Source organism: Lonchura striata, chromosome 1, assembly GCF_050655825.1.
Source record: "Lonchura striata isolate lonStrDom1 chromosome 1, ASM5065582v1, whole genome shotgun sequence".
Taxonomy (NCBI): domain Eukaryota; kingdom Metazoa; phylum Chordata; class Aves; order Passeriformes; family Estrildidae; genus Lonchura; species Lonchura striata.
Genome location: NC_140703.1, coordinates 38,952,495 through 38,960,554, shown reverse-complemented (window position 1 = coordinate 38,960,554; position 8,060 = coordinate 38,952,495). Strand labels below are relative to the sequence as shown.

The following is an 8,060-nucleotide window of genomic DNA, read 5'->3' as shown; positions in this document are numbered from 1 at the left end:
TTTTTCCCTTTTTTTTTCTTTGTTTTAGAGATTACTTTGCAAGAAAGCAGACATTTGGCTTATTTGGTCAATACAATATCACCTTCTTGTCCACACTTTGATTTTGCTGCCTGTCTCCTATAAGATTTATTAATTCTGGAACTGAGGAGAATCCAAATTAGTATTCCCTTAGCCTCCTTATTTTCTGTCTTAAAATGTTAGTGTGGTTAGAATGCTCTTTAGAGACACTGATTATAGCAGAGACTTACTCATACTCTTTTCCCCCCTGCAATTTTCTGTAGGTACAAGTTCCTCAGAGTGCAGAGATACAGCAAATCTATTAGTATTTATAGGTGCTACTGCCACAGAAGTAATGAGTATTACATTGTAAATTGTAGTCATTATGTCTCCTTATTCAGGTACCAGTTTATTTATCTTTTGCTGGTGCTGTTGCAAACAGGAAGGGGAAGCTTTCTTTTTGCTAACTTTAAAAATAGTATCAAAATAAGAGGGAAAACTTGGTAGTAGGGGAAACTGAATCTACCATCAGTAGAGAAGACAGCAGCCAATTTTATGGATTCTGTGAAATGCTTGAAAATGATGGAAAGGGAGGAGGGGAGAAAAGGGAGAAAGAGAGCGAAGGAGAAGGACCTTTTATATATCTGTATTTATTGGGACCCCATTTAAAAGGTCAATGAGAGGCATTAGGAATGCAAATGCCATGGCTGCCCCCATCCATTCTGCTTGCCTCCTTTAATCTTTGATCCAGCTGCTCCAAACATCTGGCACAATGAACTCTGACTCTGGGCTGTGATTCACAGGGAGTCCTTGGGGATGTGTGTGTAGGAGCTGCTTTGTATCCCCTATGGCTGCTTCCACACTGATCTGTTTGTCCTGCCTGTGTGGGGATCCTCTCCATCTCCTGCTGGGGTCACCCTGTTCCCTGCCAGCCAGCTGGCTGTCTCTGTTGCCAATGAGATGTGCCTGCTTTCCAACTCCCTCATCACACATGCAGTCCCAGGGGAAGGCAGATAACTGCTGTGACAGCCCAGCAAAGTGATGGCACCTCCCCTCTGCCCCAGTTCATCCAACATTGATTCCTTCCAGAACCCTTTGCTCAGCAATATCACTTTGCTTTTGGTCTCTCCATTCCTTTCTACAGATACAACCCTCCCCTCCTCTCTGTTTGTTTTTGTGCAAATATATGTCCCTTCTTCTTCCCTGTCTCCAGGCTCCTGACCTTCTAGCCATTTCACAGCACATGGTTAATGCGAAGGAATGAAGTCTGAGAAGTGTGAAGAATGAGAAAGGTGAGTGTCTGAGAGAAGCATGGATCTAGGGAGGAACAGGAAAGATTCTCCTTATCTGTCAGCTCACCAGGGCAGTGACAGGAATGGTAACTACTGGGGTCTCCCATCTCCCCTATCATGTAATAATCCATCTTGATCCCTTTAAGCACCAGCACAGAAGTTCTTGGAACTGTATAGAGGAAGCAAAGAGTTAGAGTCACACACACTCACAGTGCCCTCTGCTTAAGACCTGGTATTTTCCATGACTGAAGGACCCAGGAGAGCTGGGTAAGGGTGTGAAGTAGGTGCCAGCTGATAGGCTTCCAGCCATGCCCTGGTTGGGACTGAAGGATGATGTGAAGGAGAAAGAGGCCATACTCCACACCTGGTAAGGACATGTGGGATCTCTATCCTTCACAATCTGGGATGAAAGAAGCAGTCAAGCTGGTAATCTGGTGGGAGAGAGACAGCAATAAAGGGATCACAGGGAATTAGAGACACAGATGGAATCATAGGAAGACTTTTCCTCTATGCTCTAGCAACTTTATCAAAGTTAACTTGGAGGGGCAGGGGAGTGAGGAGGACATAGTGCAGGTTGGACATGGCAATGCAGTTGCACTGGGGGAGTCACACCATGTAGTGGCTGGGATTTGGGTCATTCAGCAGCTGTTTTAAAAAAATAAAAGGAGATAATATCTTAAGCAGCAACCCAAAGAGGGGAGAACCAGCAGGGAGTGTCAAGCTGTGGAGCAGTGGCAGAGAAAGGCTGTTAATTCTTGAAAATGGATGCATGAGCTAATCCTTCCCTGCAAATACAGCCTGGTAAATGGTCAGCAGCCTTTTAAATGCCAGATCAGCTCTTCCTTAAATGGCATTTTGCTTTATTATTTATTTATTAACTCATTTTACTCTATTTATTTATTTGCTAAGAACAGCTTTAAAGAAGGATATGATCCCTGTCTGGCATTGTGTTGTGTTGGTTCCTTGGTGTTCCTTGGTGTTGCAGTAGGGATGCAGGGATGTGTTGAGTTTGTCAGGGCTCAGGCTGCCTCGGACCTTTCCCACCCAGCCACGCCTCGCCACAGCCCCCGAGCCGCGCTCCGAGCCGCCGTGCCCACCGCGGCTGGAGGAACGGGGCGGCGCGGGATGGCTGGGTGTGAATGGAAGCAGCAGCCGGGTGTGTGGGGCTGAGCCGTCAGACGGGGGAGAGAGGGAGAGGAGAGGATTTGGGAAAATGCAGGGATACCGGAGGAGAAGGTGAAGCTTCGTCTGGCTTCCGAAGGGAAGGGTTAACCCAGGAAAGGTAAATGTGCTCTGCGGGCAGCAGGTAGTCAGCGGGCGAGAGTGTTGCTGTGGGATTTGTGGGAGGGCGGGGAAGCGGAAGGGCTCGGAGGGTACCGAGCTTGTGGGCAGAATGTAGGCAAATAAAAAGCCTGTCCATAGGTCTGCAGATACGGTCCAGGGATGCTGGCTGAGGAAGCAGAGAGCTGGCAGGGAACTGCAGAGCCTCTGTGTCCAGAGAGCCCGGGATACCAGAGAGGAGAGAGCCGGGCAGGAAAGGGTGGCTGCAGGTAACACCTGCCGTGGGGAGGAGCGGGGGGCAGCCCGCGGGGGACAGCAGCAGGGGACACAGCCCGCCCCAGGGGCTGCCAGCTCGGTTTGCCCTTGGCGGGGGCATCGGTCCTCATCTTGCCGTGCCCAGTGTTGTCACCCTGCAGGCGAAAGAACGGGAGAAAGCTGGAGAGGGCAACCTGTCCTTCCTTCCCTCCTTTTTGGTTCATATTTCTGTCTCTGCCTGTGCATTTTTGTGTAAAGGGCTGGTCGCTGCTCTTGCATCCCTCTCCCCCTTTGCCAGAGAGCAGCAGGCAGAGCCCTAGCTGGCATGCTGCTTGGTTTCCTGGAGGGATCTGTGCCACTTGGTGGCACTAAAAAGTTGCGCTGAAGCCCGGTACTCGCCCATACGAAAAGCCCCCTCACGTCCCAGCCCAGTGCGGCAGCGGAGTGCCGGGACCCCGGCACCGCGACCTGGGCGGACAGGAAACTTCGGGGGCAGTTCGCAAAAGGTCGCCGGAACCGCAGGGGTAAACTCGTCCCTGCGACTCCGTTTTAAACAGCCCTTTTTTTTTTTTTTTTTTTTTTTTGTTTTTCCTTTCTCCCACCCCCGCCCCCCCCTCCCCCCCCCCGCTTCTTTTTTTCCCCTGCCTTTGGATGATGCTTTTCTGAAACGATTGCCGCTTTCTTAGCTGCCGGAGAGAGGTGTCGGCTTGTAGGGGGACTTTACAACCTTCAGAGCATCTGGAGAGATTTCCTCACAGGGCAGAACTCAGGGTTAGCTCACTATAAACGTAGAGAGATTGCAAATGTGAGGAAGGGCGGAGGTGTTTAAGCAGGTGGGTCAGGCTGCAGCAAGTATTTAGGAAGACCAAGGCTGTGGTGGCAGAGAGCAAAGACCCATCTGTTGTTTCATCGTTTGTTTGTTTATTCCTCCTCCTCATGCCTTCCCCCTCCCTTAAATCCAGGCACCGTTCACGCCTCTTGCAAATGAGATTTGGGCGATGCTGAGAGAACAGCATGTTGCATGGCGTGTATGTGCATGCATTCGCGGGGGTAGCATACTCGGTCCTCAGCATTTGCCTGTGATCAGAAGAAAATAGGATGTGCCCATAGCTGGAGGAGTGACAATGCTAGCCGAGTGGAGCTCACCTGCTGGTGATCTTTGCAGAGGCATTTGAGGATTATTCAGCTCCAGAAGGACTGTGTGAGGAGTGCTATCTCTGCCGTGGCTGAAAATAGGAGGTGCCTACCCTTACCTGTCTTAATTATTCCTACCAAAAGGACCATTTTGCCACCACTATGGGAAGAAGCACTTGCTGCCACTGACAAGGTAATGCTGTGGGTTGGGAGAGGGTATTTATGTGCCCTGGATTGTGGACAGAAACCTTGTAGATGAAGGAGGGACTCTTCCCCCCTCTCCTTCCTTTCTTGCTTTTGCTCTGTGCCCTGGTTGATGGAGGACTAGCACAACTCCTGGGGCACCAACAAGCCAACTGGTGGGGTACCTCTCTAGAGGCTGCAGGGGTATTATGGGGTCGGGGAGCTGGAGGGCAGCTGGCACTGATCCCTCCCTAGGAGCATGATTTGTGTGGGGCTGCAGGGACTGGGGATACCATCATACCTAGGCTTGGTGATGTGTGTAATATAGTCCCTCAGCTCACAAGTGGGGATTTGTCTCACTAGGAAGGTATGATGGAAACAAGAATGTATTTTTTTCTGGAGATAGCCAGGCTTAGCTCAGCCATAGACTTTTCTGTGTGACCTTGGGACAAATCACTTGGCACTGCTCAGCGAGTCCCGTCTGTTACTGATTTAATAATCAAAGCTGATCTCCCCACGTGCAAAAATGATTCATTATGGATTGAGGGGGACAGCGATATCACTAGCCGATCAGTGAGACAGAGACCTAAGCACCAGTGTGGATGCACACAAGCATGTCTGTGTGCACAGCCGCTTAGTTGTGGCAGCGCAGGTAGCAATGTTGGGAGTTAACCTCGTCCAGTAGTTTTCTCTAAGACCCAGATCTATGCATTTATTTGTAAAAACGCGATCCTGCATGCCAAATGTGACCACCGCGGCGATTTTTACCACCGGTTGATTTCTCGGCTGTTTTATTTCTGTCTTCCCCGTGCCCAGACCCGGCTGGCGGGGAGCGGCGGCGGGCGGTGCTCAGCACCAGGGACAGCGTCCGCTCCTGGCTGCCGCTGCCCGCCCCGCGCTGCCCCGCACCCGGGGCTCCGCCGCCCCGACAGCCCCGCTCCCATTCCATCTCTCCCCTGAGAAGCGATTTCCGCCGCTGGGGAGGGGGTGACTGGGTGCAGGGAGAGTCAGGACGTTTCTTTCTCCTTGCCTTGAAGACAAACTAGGGGATCATCTTAGAAGTGGCAGAGGGTCATCTTGAAAATGCACCACTCTAAATCCTGAAAGGGAAAGATATATAGAGGAGTTGACTGCCAGGCTCATTAAATTCCCTATGGCTTGTTTTTTTTTTTAATTGCCATATTCCTAAACATTTCTATGGCATGTATTCTTTTGCAAATTCTCAAATATTTTGACTACATTTTAATATTTATGTTACACGATCACAGCACTGATCATTATTTTAGATGTCCACAGAGTGTTTTTTGGGTCCCTATATGGCTTTTCTGTTATTTTATTTTCCTGCATAGTTATGACATTGCTAGCATAGTGGTAGTACTGGCATCCCACCATAACCACTCCTGTTGCAACTTGCTGGAAAATGTTTTCTGAAACTGCTATTACTTTTATTGATCACCTCCTCCATCCCGTACAGTTTTAGTAATTGTTAAAATGTCTAGGATTACAGATGAAAACATACCTGGGTTATTAGTTCCTGCATCACATGGTATAACTGGGTTTTTGGTAACAGCAGCAATACGAAGTACATTTGTCAAAATTAGAGATCATTGCAAGTTTCACTGAGAAGTTAAGCACCTACATATTTAAAGCCAAAATTGTTTCATCAACCTGAAAGCATGTGTGAATACGACATGAGGAAGACCTTCCAGGGACTGCTAAGGATCTTGTTGATAATTAAAGCATTCTCTGGTTATTAGCTATGATGAAAGTAGATCAACAGTTCAGTCATTTCCAGTGGATGTTCTGACGACATGGTGGAAATTCTCCCTTGCTGCTTAGCTTTTTTGTATTTCTAAGTGGAATTATGGAAAACTGCGTTGAAGTCTCTCCTTTTGTATAGGGCCGGGTTTTTTTGTCAAAGAGCTTGATCTAATGTCCACTGGAATTTGCAGAACTGATAATATAATGAAAAATGTTTACTTGATGTTGGGTTTTTTGTTGCCTTTGTTTCATTTGTGGACAGAAAAAAAATAAACCATAGTTGAAATGTCAAAACAGAACAGGGTGCTCACTTTTTATGATTTTCAAATAAAGACCGTTTGAGTGCATGAGGTTTTGTGTGACCAAAGTGCATTACCTCTGAGGAGTTGGTAGGGGGGACCTCCTCCTGCAAAATGAGCCTCCCTGGAACATTGGGAGATAGATTGCCAGAACAGCTTGAATGCAATACTAGCAGTTTGAAATGCCATAGCAGAACTCAACAAAGCTCAGCATCCTCAGTGTACTTGCTCCCAACACTGGTCCAAATCAAGATGAACTGAGAGATTGCTCTCTTTATGTAACTGTTTCTAAGGCTGCTTCATATTTTGCTACTGTAAGACCTTCACTGTTAGAGAAGTGACATGACTGACTCTGAAACAGTAATTCAGTTGCTCCTTGCTATGGTACATCTTCTCTGATGACAAAACATAGGCTAATTCTTTGGGATATACTGATTTGATCCATATCAACATATATTATCTCATTTGTGAAAAATTTAAATTAATTGTGGTGGGTATTGTAAATGAATGTCTGGAAAGGATTTTATCAGCATATACAATGCCTTAAAGTTATACAAACATAACATATATGCAATTTTTGTCACTACGAGTGAATAGATTTTAAGAACATTAGTTTTTTGTGATTTTTCTGATCCTAAAAATAATTTAAGGAGAACCTTAAACTTTAGATAAGTATTTACAGATATTTGACCAATAGTATTCTTATTATGAGAAGCACAGAATATATTCCTAAGTGCTTTCCTGGACTGGGCCATGAGTTGTATTGCAGGACTGTTCTTTGATTAAGTAACCTGATGTTTTAGTTTTATTATTTAAATCTGCTTGAAGATTCAGAAACTATGAACGAGCCTGCTGTAAATTTATGAAAGTGTAACAAACAAGAAACCCAAAGGGAAGCGTTTTTTCTTCTCCCTTTTAGCTTTTTCTCCCCCCGCCCATGATACAGATGAGAATAAGTCAAACCATTTCCCTCAGCCGAGTTGATGTTCAGCCTGCCGGAGGCCGCGGTGCCGAGCGCTCAGCGCGCCCAGCGCAGGTGCTCCGCTGCGGGGTCGCCAGTGGGCGCTGCTGCAGTAATGCAAGCCCCGGTGGAAAGGGGCTCACCCTGCAGCTCTGAGCACACTTACACCTGCGGGAGCAGAAACCCTTAACAACAGTCCGATGCATCCCGTGTATAAACCCTCAGCCACAAATATAGTGGAAAATCAGCTCTTTGTGAACCGCTGCTCACAGTCTGATTTTTTGATCAAGTTGTTTAATTAATGCCCTTAGATATTAGCGAGCTTTTTGTTTCTTTTGGTCTCTACTGACTGCAAGTGCAGATGGACATGCATTTGAAATTATTATGATTTTGAAAGATTTATATATTTTTAATAATGAAAGATATGCTTGATGTTTCATGGAATATTACAGATGCTCATTTTCTACTCGGTTAAACCTCAACATGAAGTAGCTGGAACTCTGCCCTAAGGGAACAGCTGAGAATTTCTCCTGACAGAGTCTGGCATGAAGTTTATATTGCCAGGGAGAACAGAGGTCACAAGAACTTGTTGAGTGCTTCATCAGATCTGTGTCTTCAGTCATCTGGGTAGTATGTAAACTTTTGTCTAGGGTAAGACTGAGCAAAGGACAGATAGGAAGTGTAATTTTTCTGTCCCACTTCTTCTGCAATTACTCCAAGCCTCAGGTTAGTGTACCAGAGGATGGAGACCAAAGTGCCTTGTATTGTTAAAGCATGTGACTTCAGGATAAGCAAGAAACATTGACACACCGGTAATAAAGTACCTAATTCCATTTCACTTATGGTTCTGTCAATTTGGGATAAGTCCATTGATGATGAAGAAATTGAACAGTGTGA

General features: G+C 46.6%; 1 protein-coding gene across 10 annotated transcripts in view; it reads left to right on the top strand.

Annotated features, from left to right (window-relative positions):
• Positions 1-2,422: 2,422 nt before the first annotated feature.
• The window catches only part of GRM5 (glutamate metabotropic receptor 5), a 245,747-nt gene continuing 240,109 nt past the window's right edge, over positions 2,423-8,060 (top strand). The window contains exons 1-2 of one of the 10 annotated variants that reach the window (XM_021545018.3): positions 2,456-2,571; positions 3,991-4,152. The gene's annotated coding sequence lies outside the window, so the exon portion shown is untranslated. Of the gene's footprint in view, positions 2,572-2,684; positions 2,840-3,225; positions 3,350-3,424; positions 4,153-8,060 lie in introns of those variants that run through there. The other 9 variants (XM_021545021.4, XM_021545019.3, XM_085574766.1 and 6 more) reach the window with 9 other exon arrangements.